The sequence below is a fragment of the Parasteatoda tepidariorum genome, chromosome X2 (genome assembly GCF_043381705.1).
Source record: "Parasteatoda tepidariorum isolate YZ-2023 chromosome X2, CAS_Ptep_4.0, whole genome shotgun sequence".
NCBI lineage: Eukaryota > Metazoa > Arthropoda > Arachnida > Araneae > Theridiidae > Parasteatoda > Parasteatoda tepidariorum.
Genome location: NC_092215.1, coordinates 29,197,442 through 29,224,083, shown reverse-complemented (window position 1 = coordinate 29,224,083; position 26,642 = coordinate 29,197,442). Strand labels below are relative to the sequence as shown.

The 26,642-nt window shown below is 27.3% G+C and overlaps 1 non-coding gene across 1 annotated transcript in view; it reads left to right on the top strand.

Annotated features, from left to right (window-relative positions):
• Nucleotides 1-26,642, top strand: part of LOC107454187 (uncharacterized) — a 209,687-nt gene that overhangs the window by 84,333 nt on the left and 98,712 nt on the right. Inside the window, exons 4-6 of the transcript XR_006225013.2 lie at nucleotides 1,731-1,906; nucleotides 10,106-10,238; nucleotides 18,657-18,783. This is a non-coding gene — a transcript (uncharacterized protein). The remainder of the gene's footprint in view (nucleotides 1-1,730; nucleotides 1,907-10,105; nucleotides 10,239-18,656; nucleotides 18,784-26,642) is intronic.

Here is a 26,642-nt window from a genome sequence, read left to right as displayed (position 1 = left end):
TATATATATTGTATGTATGGAAAAACTGTCGTCTGAGATTTGTGAATATTTTGTTATGCTTAATTATTCCTTATGTTTACTCCTTGCATTATTGTATTATCTTGCATTCATATATACGCTAGGAATAACCGATTTCTCATAGCGTTTCTCTTTTAGAATCTAGCATCTCTTTTCTAAATATCCTTTCTAAAGATAAATTGAGCTTTTTGAAAATATGTAAAACTTTACTTCAATATTTACACGTATTGTTTAAAAATGAAAATGGAAAACTCTTTCTTTCGATTTTCGTTTCTAAAATTATGATTACGTAGTGGTTCTAATATTTCGAGAATTTTTAAAAATTTTCTTCCTACGATAAATTCCAAAGCTTGTTAATATAGCATTGCAGTACATACGGAAATTTGGAATGCACATTATGTTCGAAATCTACATCCATTTATTACAGATTATTTTGCAAGATTGTTTCAGAAAAATTGCACTTAAATTGCTTTTTTATATTGATAAACTATTATAAAACAGCAATAGTTATTTTGCAAAAGATTATGTCGGTATTTTCAATCGAAAATATGACTGCAGACATTCGCCGATATTTTAATGTTAGATGGCAACTGCTTTAAGGTATCAATCTTATAGTTTTTTTTATAAACTATCAGAATAATATTTTTTCTTTAGTTATGTTACTACATTTACTTGTAATGAGTATCCTTTGTTTCAAAATAATGGAACAGTAGGAAGAGATATAAGAAATTATATTCAGCATCAATTTATCTTATTGTGTTGGCAGCAGTTGGAAAAAGAAGATTTTTCTAGGACAATCAAATTCAGCGAAAGCAGCCAACAACTGTAAGGGAAAATAGTATTAAGATAAAAGTAATATTTCAATGCTAAATCTCTGATGTTATGTCAAATCGTCGAGAAATGGTAGTTCGTGATTTTTTTTCCACATCATACACTTCCGCATTAAAGGAGATATAAGTAAAGCATTTTCTTTTGCCGCTTTTCACATTCTTTTTCTTTCCTTTATTTATGTTTATTTTTCTTTCTTTTAATAAAAATTCCACTTCAGTAGTTTCGGCAGACGATTTTGATAAGATTTGGAATCTTCAGACTTTGATAAAATATTTGTGCTTGAAGAAGACAGTGACATATTTCTTAGCTGATATTGGAATTATTGAATGCAATAAATTCGTTCTACTTAGTTATTTTATCTATAGCGTAAAAATTCACAGCGAAGAATCTATCACACTTTTAGCTTTAAAAGCATAACTCGTCATGAAGGAATAAATTAAAATTTAACTTAAATTATCTCTTTGATATAAGCCTGAAATTAATATTTTAGTAAAAAAATTTTGTTACAAATATGTTTGCGAAGTGCAAAAAAAAATTGCTGCATAGTTGCCACAATATTTTGTTGTTGACGTAAGCTGACATTTTCTTTTATAGTGAAAACACACTGAGAAAAAAATAGGGTAAAAACTACCAGAATATGATAAAATTTATAGTGCTTTTGGCTCTATGGGAAAACCAGCATTTGTCTCTACCATTAAGATATTTTTACAGCCACTATGCTTTGCAATTGTAAATAAACTTAAACTCATTTTAATATGAATAAAAATATGAAGAGTTTAAATTTATGAATAAACAATTATTTACTTATTTATTTTTTTGAATAACACAATTTAAAAAAATGTATAAATATGTTGAGTTAACCATTGTTTTGATTTTTTCAGCCTATTGAAATAAGTGTTGAAACTCTACAAAAGTATTTAGATTTAGAAAAAGAAATCCAACGTTTTGAAAAACGTCGTATTTTAGACAACTATCAATTGAAGACAAATCAGCTTGAACAACTTGAAAAAAACGTACAAGTGCTAGAGGACCAGAAAAACATCCAAGCTCAAAGTTTGTAAGTAAATAAACAGCTTCATATATATATATAAAATAATATATATATATATACATATATATATATATGCACCGAAGAGTCATTACAATATGACCACCCTCCATCTCTAACAATGGGCTCGCCCAGGTTTTCATGGTTTCTCGCCCAGGAACAATGTTTTCAAGGGGCACATTAGGACCCATAATCCTCATAGAACAAGACGTCTGTAAGCTACTTGAACATAGTTGTAGACTAGGTTCACCCATTCATGGCAACAGTTTTTCTTGCGGGGAATGGTGTTTAAAAACAGGATAATGCACCATGTCATAAGAGTCAAATCGTCATGGATTGATTCGAGGAACATTACTTACAAACTTAATAAACAGAAAAAACTTAATAACAAACTTAATAAACATCTGGTACCAAGTGTTCAAGGTACCAGATACCTCAGACTACCTATCAGCACCTTGCGGAATCAATGCCACGGCGGCTGCTAGCAGTTTTGAGGGCTAAAGGTGTTCCTACATATTATTAGCTGGGTGGTCATAATGTAATGGCACTTCGGTGTATAGATTTTGATCTTTTCTTTTTTCNTGTCAAAATTTTTAAAAAAAACTCTAAAATTTGAATTATATATATATATATATATATATTGTATATAGTATATATTGTATGTATATATGTATATATGTATATATTGTATGTTTTTTTTTCTTCTTTTTTTTAAATTAGTTGTATAGAGGCAATTTTTTATTTTTTTGTTGTTTGAAGAAAACTTATTTTTATAGACATTCAAGAATATTTAAAGGAATATTTCTCTTTGAAGATTTAACTTCGCGGATCTTCAAAAATAATAGCATAAACTTATATTTTAAACTTTTCATTTACGTTTGAAATAGTAATCGAAAAAATAAATTCAAAAAAATCATTGCAATCAGGAAAGAGTAATTTACTGAAATACGAATTCTTCTAAAACTATTATTTTTTCGTTCTTTCGTAGGAAGAATTATTCCGTAAGAATTTTAAAAAAGAAAAAGAAAGTGAAAGAAAAACCCAAAAGATCATTCATTTTAAAGTGAACAAGATTTAAGGCTAAAAGGATGAAATCAAATCAGTGTTCCGCTCTTCGAAAATACTCTCCCTTTAGGGTTTAACTTAGATCAATTGATTGCAGACACGTGAACTCCATTTAGAGCGCAAATTATGTTTTCAACTGTTACTCATTTATCATAACATGTAGATATCATAGAATATTATCTAGAATGACTGAGTAAAAGAGGATAGTATAGATGTAATTCTAGACAAAATAGTCTGTAATTCTATGCAAAATAATCTAATTTGTTTATTCCTCGTAGCATTACCTTATAAGAAGAGGGTATTGAATCGTATCAAAAGCATTTCTCGATTTTTAAAATTTACATCCCATGTTTTATTTCAGTTTATAGACGGCGTTGAACAGCTCACGCAATTTAAGTTTGGGACTTTCAATGCTGAACTTCGTTGGATGCACTCCGTGAACTCTTGGATGAAGCATGATGGCAAACTCACCTTTGTGGATTATTTTTTGAGAAAACTCACTAACATTGGCGTTACATGTAGACGAAAACCACGAAAACAATTAATGGTTAGTCCAGCTGCAAAGGGATTCTAACCCATAATCCGTCTACCATTAGCAATACTTTACTTCACCATTGTGTTCGCTGCAAGCTGAGAGCATCAGATAAAGAGACTTTAAATGAATTGTATCTATTTCTACGAATCTCAAATAGCAATCTCTAAGTTTTTTGTATGAGTAATTATAAGAGATGTTCAAGATGTTCTCGATAAGATTTAACAAACTAAATTTAATGAGCACAATAAGTTGCATATTGCTAAATAATCCTTAATTCGAGAGATTTTGAAGCACCTATTTTATTTAAAAGGCTTCAGAAGGAGTAAATAACATTAACCTCTTCAATGCTGAAAATCAAGCGTTGTTTAAAAATTCCATGGATAAAATTCTTTATAATTCAATATTTTAAACTGAATCAATAACAAGATCCTTATAATTTCAAACCCAACTGAATAGGAAAAAAAGCCATCGACTTGAAGTTCAGCTTTGATGTTATATGTTATTTCCATCAAATGATAAGATTTGCAATTATTTCTATTATTCTCTAGTCAAATCTAAGTTGAAGGAGAAACTATAAAATAAGCTCATGATGTGCTCAATAACATTTATTTGTCTAAATTACATGAGCACAATAAATTGCATATTGATAAATAATCTTTAAATAGAAAACTTTACAGTATCTATTGTAATAAAAAAAGCTTCAGGTGAATTAAATCATATTATCCACCTCAAAGCGGAAAATCAAAAGTTGTTTAAACTTTCCTTAGATAAAATTCTTTTTTAATTTCCACTGAAACTGTTATAATTCAATATTTTATACTTAATTAATATCAAGATTCTTATATTTTCTATTTCAACTGAATAGAAAAGTAACCATCGCCTTGAAGTTTAACTTTGATATTTAATGTTATTTCCATTAAATGACAAGATTTGTAATTATTTCTATTTTTCTCTAGTCAAATCTAAGCTAAAGGAGATACTCTGAAATAAGTTCATGATGTGCTCAATAATATTTATGAAATGGAATTTCATGAGCACAATAAATTGCATATTGATAAATAATCTTTAAATAGAAAAACTTTACAGTATCTATTTTAATAAAAAAAGCTTCAGGTGAATTAAATCATATTATCCACCTCAAAGCGGAAAATCAAAAGTTGTTTAAACTTTCCTTAGATAAAATTCCTTTTAATTTCCGCTGAAACTGTTATAATTCAATATTTTATACTTAATTAATATCAAGATTCTTCTATTTTCAAATTCAACTGAATAGAAAAGTAATCATCGCATTGAAGTTTAACTTTGATATTTAATGTTATTTCCATTAAATGACAAGATTTGTAATTATTTCTATTTTTCTCTAGTCAAATCTAAGTTAAAGGAGATACTCTGAAATAAGTTCATGATGTGCTTAACAATATTTATGAAACGGAATTTCATGAGCACAATAAATTGTATATTGATATATAATCTTTAAATAGAAAAAACTTTACAGTATCTATTTTAATAAAAAAAGCTTCAGGTGAATTAAATCATATTATCCACCTCAAAGCGGAAAATCAAAAGTTGTTTAAACTTTCCTTAGATAAAATTCTTTTTAATTTCCGCTGAAACTGTTATAATTCAATATTTTATACTTAATTAATATCAAGATCCTTCTAATTTCAAACCCAACTGAATAGAAAAAAAAACACCGCCTTGAAGTTTAGCTTTGATATTTAATGTTATTTCCATTAAATGATAAGATTTGCAATTATTTCTATTTGTCTCTAATCAAATCTAAGTTGAAGGAGAAACTATAAAATAAGTTCATAATGTGCTCAGTAATATTTATGTAACTAAATTTCATGAGCACAATAAATTACATATTGATAAATAATCTTTAAATAAAAAAACTTTATAGTACCTATTTTAATAAAAAAGCCTCAGACGGATTAAATCATATTATCCACCTCAAAGTGGAAAATCAAACGCTGTTTAAACTTTCCTTAGATAAAATTATTTTCAATTTCCACTAAAACTGTTATAATTCAATATTTTAAACTGTGTCAACATCAAGATTCTTCTAATTTCAAACCCAACAGAAAGGAAAAAAAAGTCATTGACTTGAAGTTTAACTTTGATATTATATATCATTTCCATCAAATGATAAGATTTGCAATTATTTCTATTTTTCTCTAATCAAATCTAAGTTGAAGGCGAAACTATACAATAAGTTCATAATGTGCTCAATAATATTTATGTAACTAAATTTGATGAGCGCAATAAATTGCATATTGCTGAATAATCTTTAAATTGAAAGACTTCACAGTACCTACTTTAATTAAAACGCTTCAGAATGAGTAAATCACATTATCCACTTCAAAGCTGAAAATCAAACGTTGTTCAAATTTCCCTTTGATAAAATCCATTTAATTAGTTCTAAAACTTCTATAATTCAATACATTAAATTCAATCATTATCAAGAGTAATTGAATGACTTGTCTGGAATTTAATTTGAAGCTCACATCTGTCTATTAAGTGAACTCAAAGATAATGAGCAAATTTTAAAAGAACCCTCAAGCTACAAATACTTCCGACGTGGCATTTGAAAGTCAAATAATTAATTCAAAAATGAAATGGAAATTTGGAAAGTTCTTTCAAAACAGACTGTTAGAATGCCCTAAAGCAAGTGAAAGTCGATGCAAAGAATAGGGATGTATATCCATAAATAAAATTAAAGAAATCGATAGAAGTTTTTTTTTTAATCTTCTCTTAAGGGCTTGTTTTTCAATTAAACTTTTTCACGCATTATTTTTTTTGTATGTATTCTATTTTTTATTTGGTGTTTGATCTGAGTGAAAAAATACATTTAATTAAAGTAATTAAAGATAATTTTAACATGTTTGACTTTTTAATTAACGGAAAATAAGAATAATGCAACGAATAATCTTTTTTCTTCATTTTAATTAATCTGATAACATTTAAATCCATCTAGCATTTAGGAATATAGAATACCGATGAAGATTTTGCCAGTTAATTTTTATATTGTTCGAGATGCCTCCGGTTAAGAATTATTATTTTGCATTTTAATTCCGACTAGGAATTATTTCATTAAATATTGTTTCATATTGTTTCATTAAGTAGTATTTACTTTATTTCAATAAAAGTTATTTGATTATCTATTTCATTAATTATCATTTCCTATTAGTAAATTAAATATTATTTCATGATATTTAATTATGTTTCATTCTGGGTAGGAAATATTTCATAAAATATTATTTCATTAAGTAGTATTTCGTTTATTTCAATAAAATTCTTCATCACCATATTAATTAATTAAACATGATTTAATACTATTTCAGTGCATTTTATTGAGATTAGAAACTATTTTATTAAATATTATTTCACATTGTTTTATTTATTTCAATAAAAAATATTTGATTATATATTTCATTAATTATCATTTCCTATTATTAAATTAAATATTATATCATGATATTTAATTATGTTTTATTCAGGGTAGGAAATATTTCATTACACATTATTTCTTAATATTTCGTTAAGTAGAATTTCGTTTATTTCAATAAAAATTACTTTATTATCTAGTTCATTAATTATCATTATTTATTATTAATTAAATGTGATTTAATGTTTTTTCAGTACATTTTATTGTGGTTAGAAACTATTTTATTAAATGTTATTTTCTTTATTTCAATAAAAATTATGTCCGTACCTATTTTATTAATTATTATTTCCTATTAGTTAATTAAATATTATTTCATGTTACTTAAGTATATTTTATCCCAGGCTAAAAATATTTCATTACATATTTTTTCAGGTTATTTTGTCTGTAGTATATCGTTTTTTACAATAAAAATTACTACATTATCTAGCTCTTAAATCATTATTGCATATTAATTATTTAAACCTGATTCAACGTTATTTATACACATAATATTCTGGATAGAAATTATTTATTTTAATATAAATTCATATTATTTTATTAAGTAGTATTTCCATTATTTCAGTAAAATTTTTTTCAATAAAATTGATTTCACTAATCATCATTTTCTATTAGTTATTTAAATATTATTTCATATTATTTCTTTAAATAGTATTTCCTCCATAAAAAACATTTCATTATACAATGCAATGCAATGAGCTTAATAATTAGCTAGATAATTCCAGCTAAATAATTATCATTGCATATTAATTAAATAAATATAATTTAATGTTACTTCATTACATTTTATTTTGATTATAAATTATCTCCATAAATGTCATTGTAGTATTTACTTTATTTCAAAAAATAATATTTCATTATTTATTTCATTAATAATCTTTTCATATAAATTAGTTAAACAGTATCTTATGTCATTCGTTATATTTTATTATTTAGAAATTATTTCATTAAATATTATTTCATATTATTTCATTAAGTAGTACTTCGTTTATTTCAATAAAATTATTTCGTTACCTATTTCATTAATTATCGTTTCATATTAATTAGTTAAACATTATTGAATTTTATTTCATTCCGGATGGGAATTATTTTATTAAATATACTTTTATTTACTTTTACTTTTAGGACAATCTTCTCAAATATGCATTTATTCGAAGCATCGTAAAATATTTTTTTTCTATATTTTTGAAGGTACCGACTAAATGCACGTTTGAAAATTTTTTTATACACGTTATAAGAAAAAAATTGAATACACAAAAAATAGTATTGTAAAAAAAAGAAGATAAAAATAGGAAACATTGAGTAGATTCTGTGTTAACTAATCACGAATACAATAAGCTGTAAAAATTACAGAATATCAGATTTTTTGTTCCTTAGCATGTTCAGGTAAAATGGATTTTACAGTAAAAAATACCGGTGGTCGGTACTTTTTACTGTAATTTGATCAGGAATTTTTTAAAGAGTATGCAATTTTGATCCTGATGATGTGCCCTAATTCCCCTAGATTTCCTCCCTGCAACATTTTTGCGATCCAATGTTATATACAACGTTCATAAGCAAGAGCATTTGGCCGGGATAGCCTGGTTGGTAGGGCGCTGGACTCATGTTCGTAAGAACAGGTGTTCAAATACAGCCGGTCGAAGACCTCCCGTGTAGTAAATGGTGACTGGTGCGCGTTAAAACCTGCCAGGTCACAAAGTCCTCCATGTTCCCATAACAAATTGAAGCTCTGAGGGTACTGGATTGGAGATTGGTCGTTCTCTGGTCAAAATTATGATCTGTGGATGAATAGATGCATGATTGTGCCCGCATTATAAGCGGCTTGTGACGCATCATATTCTTATTATGAAGTCATATTCTTGGAGCCACTGGAAAACAAGAGCAATCGCACCCCATTGCTTAATGACCTAACAAAACAGACAAGAACATTTTGCCATACAATGTAACTTAAATAAAAGATGGAGCATGTTGAGAAAAACCGATTGCAGATTTTAAATCAGTGATCCTAAAGAGTCTAAGATCTGTAAAAAAATCTCATGCAACAGAAAACAAAAAAACGAATTTTTTCACCTGCGACAACTAATACAATTCATCTTGGTACAATTAATATATATCTATTGCATCTCTATGCACTCATATTTTAATACATAGCTTCACGTCTTTTTGTCTATTTCAAATGTTTTTAAGATTATTAACATAATTGAAATGAAAATAATAAAATAAAATAAAAATGATAGAGTGACAAGAAAAGTTAAGAAGATTTGTATAATCTATATCTAAAGGAGTTACATTAATGCTCACATAAATTCGAAATAACAATGGTTTGTATGCTTAATTATGTTTTTATTAATTTGTTTCGCTTTTTATTGTTATATTTTATTACACGGAGAAAAGAAATTCTGGCAAAATTATCGAGCTGTATGGTAATGATATTTCTAGTATAAAAAACAACATAATTCTGGTTAATAAAACCAAAATATACGGTATTTAAACTATTCATTTGGTAACTTCCATTTGTAGGGTAATGGCTTACAGGAAATCCTGGTTTTCAAAATTATAGTTCATTTTACTACACATTTGGTGAACAAAAACTGAAATGAAAATTTAACCGAATAAATGGTCTTATGCGATGCTTTAAAGTGTCATGATAATTTTACCAAATTTTATCACAGGTAATCAAACCATATTTTATTGTTACTTTAACAAAATCATTACCAAATCGTTTCGGTAAATATTATCGAGTTTTTCAGTGTTTTTAATAGAACCAGAAACATGATAAATTTTACCATATTCTGGTAGTTTTAATCATGCTTTTTTCAGTGCACCTAATGCTTTATATTAATTTACTTTAAATTCTGTAAGCTAGCTAAATTGTGTCACAGATCATAAAACCATATTTTATTGTTAATTTTACCAAAATCTTAACTAAAGTTTTTGGTAATAATTACTGAGCCTTTTGGTTTCACCTCTAAAGTCAGAAACATGGTAAACTTTACCATATTTCGCTAGTGTTATCCTTACTTTTTTCTTATTGTGCTGGTAGATTCCTTTATAAGAATTTTATGAATATTTTTAAGAAGAGTATAATATGTTTGGTAAACACTGAAAAAAAATGTTTTTGATTGTTCAATGACTTAATAGTTTCAATTGTATTTTATTACAGGCATCAGTTACAAGCAGCTATTGACACTACAAATGGAACACAATCATTAAAAAAATTTCTATTTGAGAAAAGTCAAAATGGTAAAACCTTAAACGAAGATGAAGAAGAATATGTGGATCTTCTCAATCGTCAGGTACCTATATTTCCTTAATTTAGATCACTGAATTCAAGAATTTAGGTGGAATTGCATTTTTGCTATGAAAAGAACATCACTGCATTTAAGGTTTCCCTTAACGGCATAAAGTTACTAACTTCCTTAATTATGTCTTATTTTTGCTCTTTTTTTGAAAATTAATTTCCTAAGTTTATACTCACATAATTAGAGCTTGGAATTTATGGCACAATGCCATCAGCATCAAACAATGCATTTTACGTACTTTTTTTAAAACCTTTGTTTTCTCACTGGAATAAGCACCTAAATATTTCACCTTTATTGTAGTTTATTTTTTGGAACTAAATATGATTATGATACTTTTAAATTTAGAATAGCTTAGTTCAATTTCAATTGTAAAAAGTTAAACAAAGTAACAATTTCGAGGAATATAAATTCTAATATATTTCCTTTAGATCTCCATTGGACCACATAGGGAATTTTTCGTCTTAAGCGGGTAAACTTTAATTATCAGATGAAGAAGTATTGAAATAAGTGTTCATTGTTAAATAACTTCTTGAAATAATAAAAAGAAACATCACATCACTGTTAGACAATTAGAACTGCAAAAATGGTTAGCAATTTTTTGAATTGTTATTTTACCATTTTCAACCAAAACAGGGAAATAACCATAAAAAAGCTGACATACAAACTGTTAAGTGTGAGGAAAAAACTTAGATTGATTTTTTTTCTAATACGGTTAAACCACCAGAACTCTATCCGCGCCACCTGGGCCCATTTTATAAATCCGTTATGTTCCTTGCAGCTGGGTACATACTGTCGCTGAGAGGGTTAATCGGCCAATCACATGGCTGGATGAACATGGGTTCAAATTTCAGTGTTGATACTACAATATTCTTTCAGTCCTTCATTGCATGAAAAGTTTCCATTGTTCTGCACTCATCAATCGGTGTCTTTGGACTCTTAGAATACGAAATTATTCATGCATAAATGAAACAGTACCCACGGAGCTCTAGTGTTAGTTTAAGTTTCATTTTTATGTTTCAGAAACTATGCTAGTTGTATATGGTTACAAAACCGTATAGTTTTATATCCATGGTTTTTAAACCATACCAATTGTAAATGATTTCAAAACCATAAAGTTAAAAATGTGTTCCCAACCATCAATTTTATGGTTAATCATAAGAACAGACTGTTGTCGGTCATTTTACCGTAATTTTGGAATGAAAATTCTAACAGTAATATAGGCGGAAAAGAGGCGTTTTACTGTGCATTTTGGCAACAACTTTTGCTTTACTTTTAGCCTTTAGTTTCTCCCTTACTGTTGTTTGACATTTCTATATTGAGCCTGGTTTAAGGAGAATGCTTTCTTATTGGGCAAGTTAATTTATATGCAAGTTAAGCGAAAACATGATTCTTCACAAGTTTCTCATTAAAGCCAAGTATGACGTAATCAATGGATGTTTATATTTTTTCCATTCCTGGAATCAGCTCTAGTTTCTCAAGACAAAAATCAGATTAGAAACCCTTATAAAGAGAATAATTCCACTGAAAAATAAGGTAGGGTCAAAACTACCAGAATATGGTAAAATTTGTCTTGTTTCTGCCTTCATGGGAAAAGGATAGTAAGTTTTGCTGAAGCGCTTTGGTAATGGTTAAAGCATGGCATAAAATCCATTTATTCATTTAAGCTTACTTTTCAGTTTTATATTCACTACTAAATGGGGTAATAAAAACTATAATTTTAAAAACCAAAATTTCCAGTGAACTGTTACCATATGAACGGGAAAATTACTAAATGAATAGTTTTTTTATAAATGAAATAAATAGTTTTTTTAGAAGTATAATTTGGTTTCTAATACTAGAATTATGCTTCTTTTTTTCTTACCTGAAATATTATCATCATGTAGGAGATTTTTCCATAAATTTTTTTCTCCATGAAAAAAAATTTAATCTTTAACAACAAAATAGAAGATATCAAAATACAATTTATAGTCAGTTACCTTGACAAATTAACCCCTAAACATAGAAACAAAATTCATTTTATTAGCAAATATTTAAATTAATGAAATTAAGCTTATCATAGAACTTGAATGACCGCAGTGTTGTCATTCAAATGACCAAGTAATTCATTCAAGTGATTGAATGACCACAGTGTGGCGAAAGGGTGCAGAAAAACCGAAGTAAATACTGTCAGTAAACTTCGAAGTAGTATCAAATAAAAAAAAAATTAACTCTTAAAGTAATGTAAAAAATTTAATTTTTATGTCTTTTTCTAAGGAGAATTGTTTAAAAACTCCTTCAAATTAAATTTTTCTTATTAAGTTTGCTCAAATGTAAAAGAAAGCGATTTCAATAAACACTGAATATCTAACAGTATGCAGTTTTTTTAAAGTTAATTTTGTTGCATAAGTATTATATTTTGAAGAAAAAAAAGGAAGAAAACAAGACAGAATAATGCTTTTAAAATTCATCTGTGAAACCAAATATTATGTTCATCATGTAAAATATATTAATTTCATTTACTTATTTAATAAAAGAAAGTTTTCAAATTCAATTTAGAAGAAGTTCTCAGATGGCGTTATCCAAATTGCAAATAAGAGTAAAGGAAACAAGATATATCAAATTCCAAAAAATCTTCTCTTTCATTTCTATTTAAATTGTGCGTTTTTCTCATTCTTTAAGCACGAATTTATTTATTGTTTACGGAGAAAACTAGTTTAATATCTTTTGAACTAAAAAAAAGAAAGACAATTCTTTGAATTATGCGAAAGAGAATTCGAAGAAGACGTCTCAAATGCTTAAACAGTTCTGATGAAATAAATTGATTTCATTTGAAATTTTAATTAAAGGTTGTATTAAGTTACAAACTGGGCTTCAATATTTATTGCTTTCATGCAAGTTATTTATAGTCGCATAGCTACAATAATTCCTCATATTTATTTCAAATTCATATTATTTATAAAGTTGATATTTAATTTTAAAAACTTTTAAAGTTTATCTTTATATTCTCTATTACTAAATAAAACATCTCCCGTAATCAACATAATGTTTTTGATAACATTTCGATGAAGTAAATAGAAAAGTTGGATTATTTTATTTAAAGTACAAAATTTTAACTCTTGTTTTCAGTAAAGACTTGAAAAGCCTTTTCTTTTAATTTAATTCAGAGCAAAATAATTGAATTATACAATATGAAACTAAATTTAAATAAAGACAAAATAACTTAAGTAGTTGTTCGTAAGGGGACGCAAATTAAATTTTGTTCCATTAGTTGATTTTATTTCAGCCGCTTTCTCTCTCTCTCAACTAACTATGTTAAGTTCTTTACTAGTTACATCAAAATAAATAATAGTTCTCGATTTGTGAAGACGTAGTAGTGTACAAGTTGTAGTGTTTTTTTCTTAAAATGTTTATTAAATATCTACTAATATATACAAATCTAATAATATATATGGACTAAAATATATAAATCTACTTATATATCTAGTAGTATACTATTATCTAATTTTTATTATATAAAAATTACTGTATTGAAATTATTATATAGCAATTATCATATAATTGTTATTATACAACAGCTATTATATAACTGTTATTATATAAAAAATATTACATAATTGATTTTATATACTAATCATTCACCAATTAATGATTAATTGTTATTAACATTTAAATGTTAATTTCCACATTTCTCTATAATGTTTTGTTCAAAATGTTAATATGTTAACATTTTTAATTTTTTTTGCTTTGACATGGTAACTTAATCAGATAAGCACGTTAAATGTTAATTCTCACAATTCTCAAAAATCTTTTATGTGCTCGTATGCTGTTGTTGTTGTTTTTTGGCTTATCCTCCAAATGTTTGACGAAGTTAGACAGGGTCCATTAGACCGTTGACCCTAAGGAAATCGAGGACCAGAAGGGGGTATAAGTATATGTCCTCTCTTTAAAGTCTCAAACAGTCCAGAATGTGTTCGGGAGAAGCCTTCTCAGTTGCATTTTTTAAACGAGAGCTTGTATGTTCAGTTGCTTATTCCAATAGATATTACAAAGCACTAGTCAAGAATCAAAGTTAATCAAATTTTTAATAATTTTTTTAAGTAACATGTTTTAATATTAATATGCTAACATGTTTAGTTTTATTTTGTTTTAACAGATTAACTTTAATCAGATAAGCATGTTAAATGTCAATTCTCACATTTCTCAACAATTTTTTTATGCTTTCGTATGTTCCATTGCTTACTCCAACAAATTTTTAAAAATTATTTTTAATTAGTATGTTTGAATATTAAAATGTTAACATATTATTTTTACTTTGTTTTGACAGGTTAATTTTAATCAGTTAAGAATGTTAAATGGCGATTCTCACATTTTTCAACTATCTCTTTTGTGCTCGTATGTCCCATTGCTTATTCCAATAGATATTGCAAAGCATTTCATTAGTCAAGAATCGTTTATCAAATTCGCAAAAGCTATTTTTAATTAGCATCTTTAACTGTTAATATGTTAGCATGTTTAGTTTAATTTTGTTTTGACAGGTTAACTTTAATAAGATAAGCATGTTAAATGTCAATTCTCATATTTTTCAACCATATATTATGTGCTCGTATGTTTCACTGCTTATTCTAATGGATGAAGCAAAGCATTTTCCTAGTCAAGAATGGAAGTTTATCAAATTTTTAATAAAAACTCTTAATTAATACATTTAAATGTTAATATGTTATCATGTTTAATTTTATTTTATTTTGACAGGTTAATTTTAATCAAATAAGCATGCTTCTAAGCGAAATGAGCATTTTCTGCTGAGAACATCGCAGGATAAAAAAGATGTTCTGTAATTACCACCTTTATTATCAATAATTTAGGACCTCGTCAAAAATTAAGATAATAAAAGTATTCATAATGCAAATTAAGGAAAAGACAAAAACTTTATTTGATTTAAAAAAAATCCCTTTTGAAGAACTTTCACGAATAGAAAGTGACATAAAACTCACTTTTTTGTCATCTCTTACATCAATTTAAACCCATTTCGGTGTAACCTTTTTTTAAAAATGACGGTATTTTTTTTATTGAACAGTAAAAAGTAATAGCACAAAAGTTTCATTATGAGCATTCGTTCAGCAAAGACAAGCGAGTTACGTCTACATCAATATTTTAATTAATAAGAATATTTATATTTGGGTCAAATATCAAAGCATAAATTCTCTATAAATTTAAAGTGATAGGTAACAGAAGAAAATACCTACTTTGTTCAAAAGTATATGCACTTCTACTTCATTTTGTAGAGGCTCTTTTCACATCATTGTGAAATAATAATAGGAGTTGAATGATATTTGGAACATATATACATATTTCATCCAATGAATTTAAAGAATAACAGGACCTTAAAAATATGCTTTATAAGATTTTTAAAAAATATTGGGGAAACATTTGCTGTCTTTATTTTGCATATTTTTAATATTTTAAGGCTATAGCAGACAATACTGAAAATAAATTAAAGTACGGATCAAAAATATTTTTTCCCAATTACTTTTAATGCTAATATAATTTTTCAGTTCATCTAAAATAGGAAGCATCAATTTTTTAAAGTGTAAAAATTTTTCAAAATTCCTCATTGAATATTTATGTTTTATTTTCGTATACTTAAGGAATAATATAAACTGCAGAAAACTCAAAATAATCTATGTATTTTGAAGGAATTTTAAAATAATGACCTAGACCCCCTTTATTTTTTTTACTATTTTCTGATAAAAAGGTGGATGGAATCAAACTTTCTTTCGTTTTTTTTTCAGTTTGAGATTGAATTGAAATTTTTTTAGTTTTTTGCACATTTCTTTTTTTTTCTTTCAAGAACAGACGTGTTTTATTTCCCCAAGCACCTGAATTATTCAATAAGAAAACATTTCGGAAAGAATCGATTGGAACATTGTTTACTTTCAGGTAATCCCACTGCATTAAACCCTAAAACATTTATCGCAACCTCATGATTCTTCATCACTTTCAAAGAATACATGTGATACAATGTTTTTCTTTCCTATATATAAAAAAAAACCAGTAATGGTTTGAATATGACTTTCTAAATAATGTAGGTCATGATCTAAATGCAAAACTTGCACTGCACTCAATCTATTTCCTTAAGTTTATGCATAAATCATTTGTGAATTTTGATAGTTTATATTTTAATCTGGTTTAAGATCGATTCTTTTTTAAAAATTTCCACTCGATATTGTTTTAATGATTTAAAAACCTATAGTACTCTGTTAGAAATTACTTGCAAAAACTGGTTAAACAACAATTTTTCTCTTCTTATATAATTATATTCTTTATTTCATTGTTATATAATTATATTCTTTATTTCATTGTTTTATAATTATATTCTTTATTTCATTGTTATATAATTATATTCCTTATTTCATTGTTATATAATTATATTCTTTATTTCATTGTTATATAATTATATTCAATATTCAAAACAGTCAAAGAACTATTACAAAAGATAGTATTCAAGCTGTTAACTGCGAGAAAAATGGTTTATTGACTGTTTTCACCTAATACGGTTAAATAACCAGAGTTTTATCCAGTCCAACTAGGCCATAGCCAATGAGAATCGAGCACGCTTTTTTCGAAAACTAGAAGCTAAGCCATTAATAATGAATATGCTGGAAAGCATATTCATAATAATCTTATAGTAAGATGTGGTGAACACTTTATGAAGCCATTTGGTTCCTTCAAATCAATCTCATTACTTGCTGAACGTTGGTTCCAATCCCAGCGTTGATACCACTATATTTCATCTATTAGCTCAAAAATTGAAGAATTTCCAGTGCCCTTAATTGGAGACCCTGGATTATTGGAATACGAAACTTTCTTTCCTATCAACTCTTATAGATGGCAACCCCACAGAGCTGTCTAACACTTAAAACTCCAGAATTTCCCATCTCTCACGGTAGATGATACTACTAAGAGATGACACTAAACTAATTAAGCCACAGTCCAACGACAAGACACAACTCGACCACAACATAACTCTAATGTCCATGAAATGCCTAATATAAGTTTAACCATATATTGTTTTGGTTAGACTTCTTGGTAGAATTAATGAGTTTTATGTTTTTTTACCATTAAATATATATCAATTGTAGACAAAAATAAATCGATCTAAAAGTAACATGTTACCTAATATACCCCACTTATGTTGGCAGAGATTTAGCTTGTCCCAGTTTCTAGCTACATTTTGCTTTGACAGTCCAATTTTCTCTTTGTGTAAGAAAAAATCGGATAACAATACAGATAGCAATTGAGAAAAATTAAAATCTCTTCATCAACAGCAGTGTGGTATATTACCATGCCAACCACAACCGTGAAAATTAATTAAGAAGTGGCAAATGTTTCTTACGGTTTGAAATTTTAAAGGTTTTAATTTCAACTTAATTTTATGGATTATGATGGCCAGTTTTAACATCTAAATAAATTCCTTTCAATTTAAAAAAAACTAGTTTTAGGTAGAATGGAGTAAGAAAAAGGTTTTTTCCTTTCAATATTTTTCTATCGCTTAAATTTCTCCCGGTTGTGGACGTCATAATAGAACAAAGAATGCTCGTACGTTAGCCTGTTTGAATAGAAGAATTTTACTGAAACATACCCAGAGAATAAGGCGTGTTGTTTAGTTTATTCCAGTCTAGGTTGAAATAGTTTATTTTGATTGGTCCTTTCAGACCATACTACAGCGAATTTTTAAAACAATTGTCTTATTTATTTCCTATATTGCATATTTTAACACCTGCCGGCCAGGTGGCTGAGTGGTTAGCGTGCCTGACTGCAAAGCCAATGGCTGTGGGTTCGAATCCCGCTCAGGGCATGGGTGTTTCTCTCTGTTTGTTGTCCTCTGTTGTGTGTGATATGTGAATCTGACCCACCCTATAAATGGGTATCTGTAGCAGTGTTGCGTGGGTAATATTACTCGCCTCCGTGACTCTGGTCACATGATGCTCACCAGGCAATGCAAAATGAGCAACACTTCCGGCACCTTCTATAGCGAAGGACGATAAGTTAAGTGCCTGCCGTTAAAAAGGAAAGATATTGTAGCATGATTTTTTCAGGGGTGTTTTTTTATTTGCTTTTAAAAATATTTTTTTTCACAAAAAAAGAATATTCCTTACTTTAGAATTTTAGTTAGCGAAATAAAATTTTTCAAATTTCAAGCGAGGAAGCAATCCTAAATCCTGTTAAAATGTGAACCATAACAAGAAGAAATTGAGAGTCGATTCAGTATCTTTTGAAAAAAGTTTGCAGAAAATGATCCTTTTAACATGAACTGTGGTAAAATAAACTATTTTCATTAATTTTTCTCAACCACCTATACTTTGCTTCATAAATTTGAGATATATATTTGGTGTTCTTTGGAGATTATGCTAATAATAACATCCTTCATTTTAGGAAGTTAACGAAAGACAATTAGCAACTTCTTGCAAGCAAAGAGATCTTCTGAAAGAAGAGTTATCAGCTCTTGCAATCGATGGCGAATTGGTTCAAAAACTGTACGCTCAAAGAGATGAACTCCTAGGTAATATTTATTGGGGAAATTGACAATAGTTCTGATGTATTACACTATTCCAAATGAATTATATCTCTTAATGTGATAATATGAAATGATATTTTAATATAACCTCTTTGAAAATGTTTTTAATATGATCATATGAAATAATGATCATCATAACTACATAGAGATTACTCAATCAATTGATAGAAAACATCACTGTCAAGTAATTGAATTTGTGAACGCATTTTCTTTATTGTCATTGGTGTAACCAAGCATTTTGTTTGTTTCAATGATGATGCTAAACAAAAAAAGTCCCACCAAGTAAAACTGAGCCGCTATGGCCTATCGGGTACAGCCACTGAGCTATCTTCATGACGGACTGGGGTTCGATTCTCAGAGTCGGCTTGAAGCCCACCCAGCTTCAGATCAATGAGTACCAACTTATCTTGGAAATAAAATAGTATTGTACTCAATTTTAACACCATTGCTCTAATCATGTTGTTAGTGATGAAATTGACAAACTTGAACTTCTTTGGGGACCTCCCTGACCCACAGTAAGCAGTTGCTTTAGTTTTTAATGAGCAAAACTGGGTGAGATAATGCTTGCAGATCTATTTTACCCACTTTTGGACTTATTACTATAGTGACTGCAACTTTGTTTAAAACGTTTGAACTTTTAAATACAGTATAAATATTTTTTCACAAAGGAGACTATCTGTCACAGCCACTGAGCTATCAACATGATAGATGAGGTTGATTCTCATATAGATGGGGTTCGATTCTCAGAGATGGCAGCCCACCCAGCTTCAGATCAATGAGTACCAGCTTGTCTTGGAAGTAAAAGAATATCGTACGCAATCTTAATCACATTGCCCTAATCATGCTGTTAGTGACGAAATTGTCAAACTTTAACTTCCTCGGGGACTCCCCTGACCACATCAAGTTGCTTTAATTTTTAATAGGAAAAATTGGATGAGATGATGCTTGCAGATCTATTTTACCTGCTTTTGGACTTACTTTAGTGAATACAATTTTTGTTCAAAGTCTTTGAACTTTTAAATAAAGTATAAGCATTTTTTCACAAAGGAAGCTTTCGAAATAATTTATTGATTTTTGAACTCAAAGGTGTTTCACAATTTTCGTATTATTGCCTGATGGTAAACTGTAATAACATGTAGTTGGAGTATACATTTATTATATATACATTGAAAACATTTTGTGCTTATTACCTTCAAAGAACTGTGCATTAAAAAGTTTATTTCATATAGATAATCTGCATATAGATAATCTTCATATAGATAATCTGCATAATAAATCTGAATAAGATCTGCATACCTTCAAAGTTACCCTTTTTTTAAATGATTGTTTTACCACATATATTTTATATATTTTACAATATAAAGTATAATTGAATTTTTTTATTTTTTCACACATGGAAAAAAACGCAGCTTTATCTATTATTACTACAACTTATCTATAATGCTAATGGTCTAAGTTTAAGAAAACTTATTGAATAGAATGGAATGAAATTTTGAAACCCATGTTATTTTTTTATGTAAATCTATGATATATTACAACAATATTTTACTTGGAATTGAAAATTTTATTTGATTCTGATTTTAATTGTACTTTTTTTGTTAGAAATGAAAGTTTAATTATAATAGGGCAATGAAATAAATAAAATCTCATTGTTTTAGTAGTTAAAAATAATTTTCAGCTGTTTCTAAATAGATATACATTATAGTTTTAGCAGTATTTATAACTTTTAGTATTATCATGCACTTTAGACACGTTATTTCGGCATATTTAAAAAAAATTTAAATCAGCTATATAGTTACTGACATACTTGAAACTGAAAATTATTATTTTTTTCATTTCAATCTGTGTTTATTTAATGTATAAAAATTAGGAAGAATTAAACCATACTTTGTATTCTAAATCATGTTTCGAAAAGCAGCAAACTTTTTAAGTAAAAGGAAAAGTTTAGATAAATGTTATATATTAAAAATTATTTTAAGTGATCTCAATAGTTTTGTCAGGAGAATGGTTGAAAGTCTAGGTGTCTTAATTTTAATTCTTACGTTTCTTGTAAATGATTGAAACATTTTGTCTTACACGGAGAACAAAAGTATGTCAAAAACTTCTTACTCTATAATAACATCAAAATCCTCGGTAGTTTTTATGAAAGTGCTTTGATAATGATTACGGTAAAATTAACAATAAAATATGGTTTCATAATATGTGATAAAATTTGGTAATTGTATCATGATACCTCAGAGCATGGCATAAAACTCACTATTCGGTTGAATTTACTTTTCAGTTTTGCTTTTTTGCTAAATGTGTGGTAATATAATAACTATGAATTTGAAAACCAGAATTTCGGGTAAACCATTACCGCATGATCGAAAATAGTACCAAATGAATGGTTTAAATACAATATATTTTGATTTTATTACCAGAATTATAGTTTTTCCATACATCATAAATGTCATTAGCACACTGAGCTGCAATTTTACCAGGTTTTTTTTCTCCGCGTAAAAGTGCAAAAAGTGTATAGCAATTTTAAGTTCTTCATGTTGTAAAAGATTTTTTATCTCATTCTACATGTCACAATTCAAAATACTAGTCATAATTACTAAATATTCTTTAACATTCTTTTTGAAATTAAAATAATAATTTTATAAATAATATTGTTTTCCATTCAAGTATTGTTAAAAATAAATGTGTATTTTCAAAAATACTAGCTAAAAAGCGATTAAGTATAGAAATAATAACATTTTAGCCATTTTCGAGTTCCATAATGCTCTTGTGGAAGTAAATGTTTCTTTTTCATTGAATAAATTTAATTTCCATCCGTGATGTCTAAAGCATCAAAATCTGCATTATAAAAGAACGAGGAAGGCATTGAACTGTCGAGCCAACTATGATAATGATGATAAATAAAAGAAATAGTTCTTAAAGTGCTCCTCAAATTTCTTCTCTTATACTATCGTTTTATCAAGCATTTAAAACAACAAAGCGCACTAATATTAAAAATAACATTAAGTAAATACTTTTTCGTGCACAAGTTTCCTCAAAAATAAACAATAATGCCAGTTAAACATGTTTAGATAAATGAAGAACACTCACTTTTAATTTCCAGTGAAGTTTTCTTATTAGTAATTACTGTTATTAGAATTTTTCTCCAAATATTACTTCACAAATAATGCTTTTCATTGAAGTCTAAGGATTATTATAACGAAATTTTTCAAACTTTCCTTAGAAAGGGAAAAAAATGAAGTAAACAAGATTTGTATGTCTTTTACAGTTGGAAAAGTAAATTTTTTTAAATTCTATAGATTCAAAGCATTGTTTTTTGTTATCTGGAAGAATTGTTTCTGGTATAAAAACGCTAAGAACTTTTACGTATGTTTTCTAAAACTCTAAAAGTTTTTACTAAAAATAAATGAATACCTTGGTTTAGAGAAAAGTTTAGTTTCAAAGACAAATAAATCTACAGTTTCTTAAAATTATAGATCAGAAAGGGATATTAACAAAAACAAAAGTTTCATATATTTGGATTCGTAGTGCATCTGAGTTAGTAATAGAGTAAATACTAAGAAAGAGTTTCAAGAAATGTTTTATATTTCAAATTCTTATGCATTTATTTAACCTTTTTTGAGGAAAAAATAGTGAAATATTGTAAACATAGTATGAGAATAATTCTTTGAAAATAAACTTGCAAGAGGCTCCTTATTGTCGAGAAAAGTTGTTTATCCAATGTAGTAAAAAAATGAAAATATTCCTTAAGTCCTTTGAAAATTATATGTGAACCTAGGATAAATGGCCGCAGTTTTTTTTCAAATTGAAATAAAAATTCTAAGAATAGAGATACATAAAAATGCCTTCATATATATAGAATTCCAAGCATAACAGAGGGGAAATCACACAGGTATTTTTTCCTAAAAAAAGTATGCAATGTAATTTAATGGCATAAAATAATAAAAGAGCCTCCTAATTTAATTGCCAGGTAGTTAAAAGCATCCGTAACAGAGGGGACAAGGAAAATGCCACATTTTTGACATGCGCTGTTATTTTCGCTATGTTCTGTGATTTGGAACATCCTAATCATTTGTAATTTTTTTTAATTATCACATTTCAAGGTAAAATAAATTATTATAAGACCTTTTAAATTGCTTACACATTTTTATTAACTTCAAAAAATGCAATGTAACAGAGGGGACATTTTGCAAATTTGACAAATAGTTACAGGGAAATATCATGCCATTTAATTAAACATTGCACCTTAAAGTAGCATATTGTTGCGCAATTTTTTGTTTTCGTATATATTTAATACATTTTTTATGATAAAATACCTGTGTGATTTCCCCTCTGTTACGCTTGGAATTCTACTACTGGTTTCAGTTGGAATGGAATTCAACATATTTTAAATTTTTAAATATATTTTGAGATAAAAATAAAGAAACACTGTAAGCATAACATTAAAAAAAATTTCGAAAAAAACTTAAAAGCATTTATCATTTTTTAATGTCGAGAAGAGTTGGCCATCCAATATAAGTACAGAAAAAATGGGAATAAATCATTTCAACTTTGAATAGCATTTTACAAACTGTAACGAACGATTCTTGTCATGTAAAGTAAGTAAATAGAATCCAATAAACAGAATTCAATCTAGGGGAGAGTGGGGTCAATTGTAACATTTTTTACTTAACTATTTTTAACTAACAAAAAAACCAATATATTATTAGTATTAATTGACAGACGAGCAAAGTAGACTATCCTCTACTGGAAAAAAAATATAAATACCTTATTTTAATGTTATTATATTAGTTATTAACAATTTTTGACAGTCGTGTACTTGTTACAATTGTCCCCACTTACGGGGTCAATTGTAACAGTTCATAAATTCAACTAAAACATGGTTAATTTGACATATTATCATAGTTGTGATATATTTTTTTATTGATCAAAATAGCAGTGATATTTTAGGAGCAAAAATAATAATGAGCAGAGACCAAAAGGGTTAAACTTTTAACTTTAAGGGGTTAAAAATTTTAAGTTATGCTGTGAAAGGTGACAAATAAAATAATGCACATGCACCGTAATATAAATGATATAGGAAACCATTGGTGGTTCTTAAAGAGTTAAGTAATGGTTTGTAAACATAAGATTATTTATTTTCAGCTGCTAAAATCGTCCCTTTACTTATTGTTACAATCGTCCCCAAGACGCCATTTCAGCTTCATTTGTTAAAAACAATGCTAGTTAATTAACAAAACCAATTTTTTTTATTGAAATGTTAATTAAGGTGTCCACTTACATATTCGGTTAATAATTTTTATTTGCTTAAACAAAATTACTTTGTTGCAATATAATATTCTAATACCAAAAAAAGTACTTACGTAGCGTGAAAATATCTTTTGTGATGTAACTCTTTCAAAAGTACATAAAAAATGGTTGCCAGCAGGGTTGTACAAGTAGATTTATTAAATACACCTTGTGCGCCACCTAGGAACCAAATCTAGAGCCCGACACTCGAAATTTTTGCTCTGTTACAATCGTACCCTGTTACAATTGACCCCACTCTCCCCTACAGTTTTAATCCTAAACTTTCAAAAAAATTTACTACATTTTTATTAAAGATTTTCTTAGTTTGTACAGTGCGCAAAAAAAGGACCACACTGAATAACTTCTAATCTAATGATCAGAATTTCCCGTTTTAGGACTCAATCTTAATGGCTCTAGGGGGTGACCTCAAATATGCTAACTATTAAGCAGCAGACGATATTTCAAGTAAACTAAATGTGTTTCAATTATTTACATAAATATAGTTTAAGTACTATCGAATGAAAGATAGGAAACTTTTTCGTAAAAATTATTATAATCTTGAATTTAATTTCTAATGCGAGTCTGTGTTACTTTAAATGAATAAATGCGATTTGTAATTTTTAAAAGTTTATGTATTATTGTTCTTCTGATAATATATAATTATAAAATAATTAATGAGAGTAAATTTAAAATCAAGTCATAATGTCTCTAAAAATTCTATAATATGTAGAGATCATTTTCATTTCCATGTTCAGATAGTTTATAAATTATTTAAGTACAAAATTTTCATTTTCATGTTAAGTTGAAATTAAATTAATGTAAAAGCATATTTAAAATCTTGAGCTATTTTTTTTAATTATGTCAGAATGATTAAGGAAGGAAATTGAATATTTTTAATGATTTATTCTTAATATTAATTAATAGGTGAAAAATTCTTATGATAATATCTTGTAATACCTTAAATACTTTTAATCAAGACCGTAAATTAATTTTTAATCCTTTGTTTTAAACAAACAAAAAAAAATTTTTTTTGGGGGGGGGTTAGATGAAATATTCCAAATTTATTTTAAAGTTGTTAAATAAAAGCTAAATGTCAAAAAATAAACACATAAACGGCTTCATTATCTGAATTATAATTGATTTTGTAATATTAGAATAAAAAGAATTTCCTTTACTATAAAGGTAGTATGTACTGAAAACTACTTCTCGGAAAAACTACTGAGATTTACGACTAATAAGATTCACACTGAACTGCATTCATTTCTTTTCGGAACTTTTTATAGCGCTATGGAGATGTTTATACTATTCGAAAAAGCCTTGATGCTTATAAAAAGGAACCTAAAGCTGTAGGAGGTCAAATAATCAAATGTGTACCGCAGTTCCTTTGCATTAATGAATTATTCAGCAAAAATAACTAAATTTTATTCGTGAAAACATCTGATTTAATGCGCAATAAATGAAATTTAGTTAAATTCCTCTTCTATTAGTCATTTTTTATAGAAGAAATAGTATTTAATGGATGGTTTTAAAAGGTTTGATGAAAAGAAGTTAAATTGAAGAATTTAATTATTTTTCTTTGATTATTATACAATAGTTGTGTTCATCAATTATTAGTTATTCAATCTTAAGATAAATTCGGAAAATTATGCATTTTATTTTTGAAAATTAAAATTGAATTCATAGTTTTTGACATTGAAGAATTTTGTGCTTTTTCAGACAAACTGATGCAAAAATATTTTTTAACAAGCTAAGAGCACTAATTTTAATAAAATAGATTTTCATTTTTACTAAATGCAATTACAGATTATTTCTTAAGATTTAATGCCAAGAATTTGTTCATTATGTTTCTTATTCGCAAGATAATTTTTATTCGTGAAACTAATGGGTTTTATTTTTTAAGCACTGCTAAATGAGAACAACTTTATTTAATTATTACGCCTTTGTTATGAAGTATTCATGTTTTTGAATATAATTTTAGATTTACAATTTATAATATTTTTATCTTCTTTGACATAAAAAGTAGATTTTTAACTTTTCTTTAAAATTTTGATTTGCTCAGAACATGCACCTTCAACACTGAGAAAAGAAGTATGGTCAAAACTTCAAGAATATGTTAAAATTTACAATGCTTCTGACTCTATGGAAACACCAAAAACTCGGTAATTTTTACCAAAGTGCTTTGGTAATGTTTTTGGTAAAATTAGCAAAAAAATATGGTTTTATAATATGTGATAAATTTTGGTGACTGAAGTAATTTTATCATGATACCTAAGAGCATGGCATAATAACTATTTTTTCGGTAAAATTTATTTTTCAATTTTGCACTTTTTACTGAATGTGCGGTAATTAGAACTAAAATTTTCAAAACCAGAATTTCCGGTAAACCGTTACCATATAAACGGAAAAATTACGAAATGATTGTTTTTAACACCTTATATTTCGGTTTTATGAAATAGAATTACGTTTTTTGTAATTTATTTTCAACTGGAAATGTTATTAACATAAAATATGGTAATTTTACCAGTTCATGATACTTTTTTTTCTCCTTGCGCGCA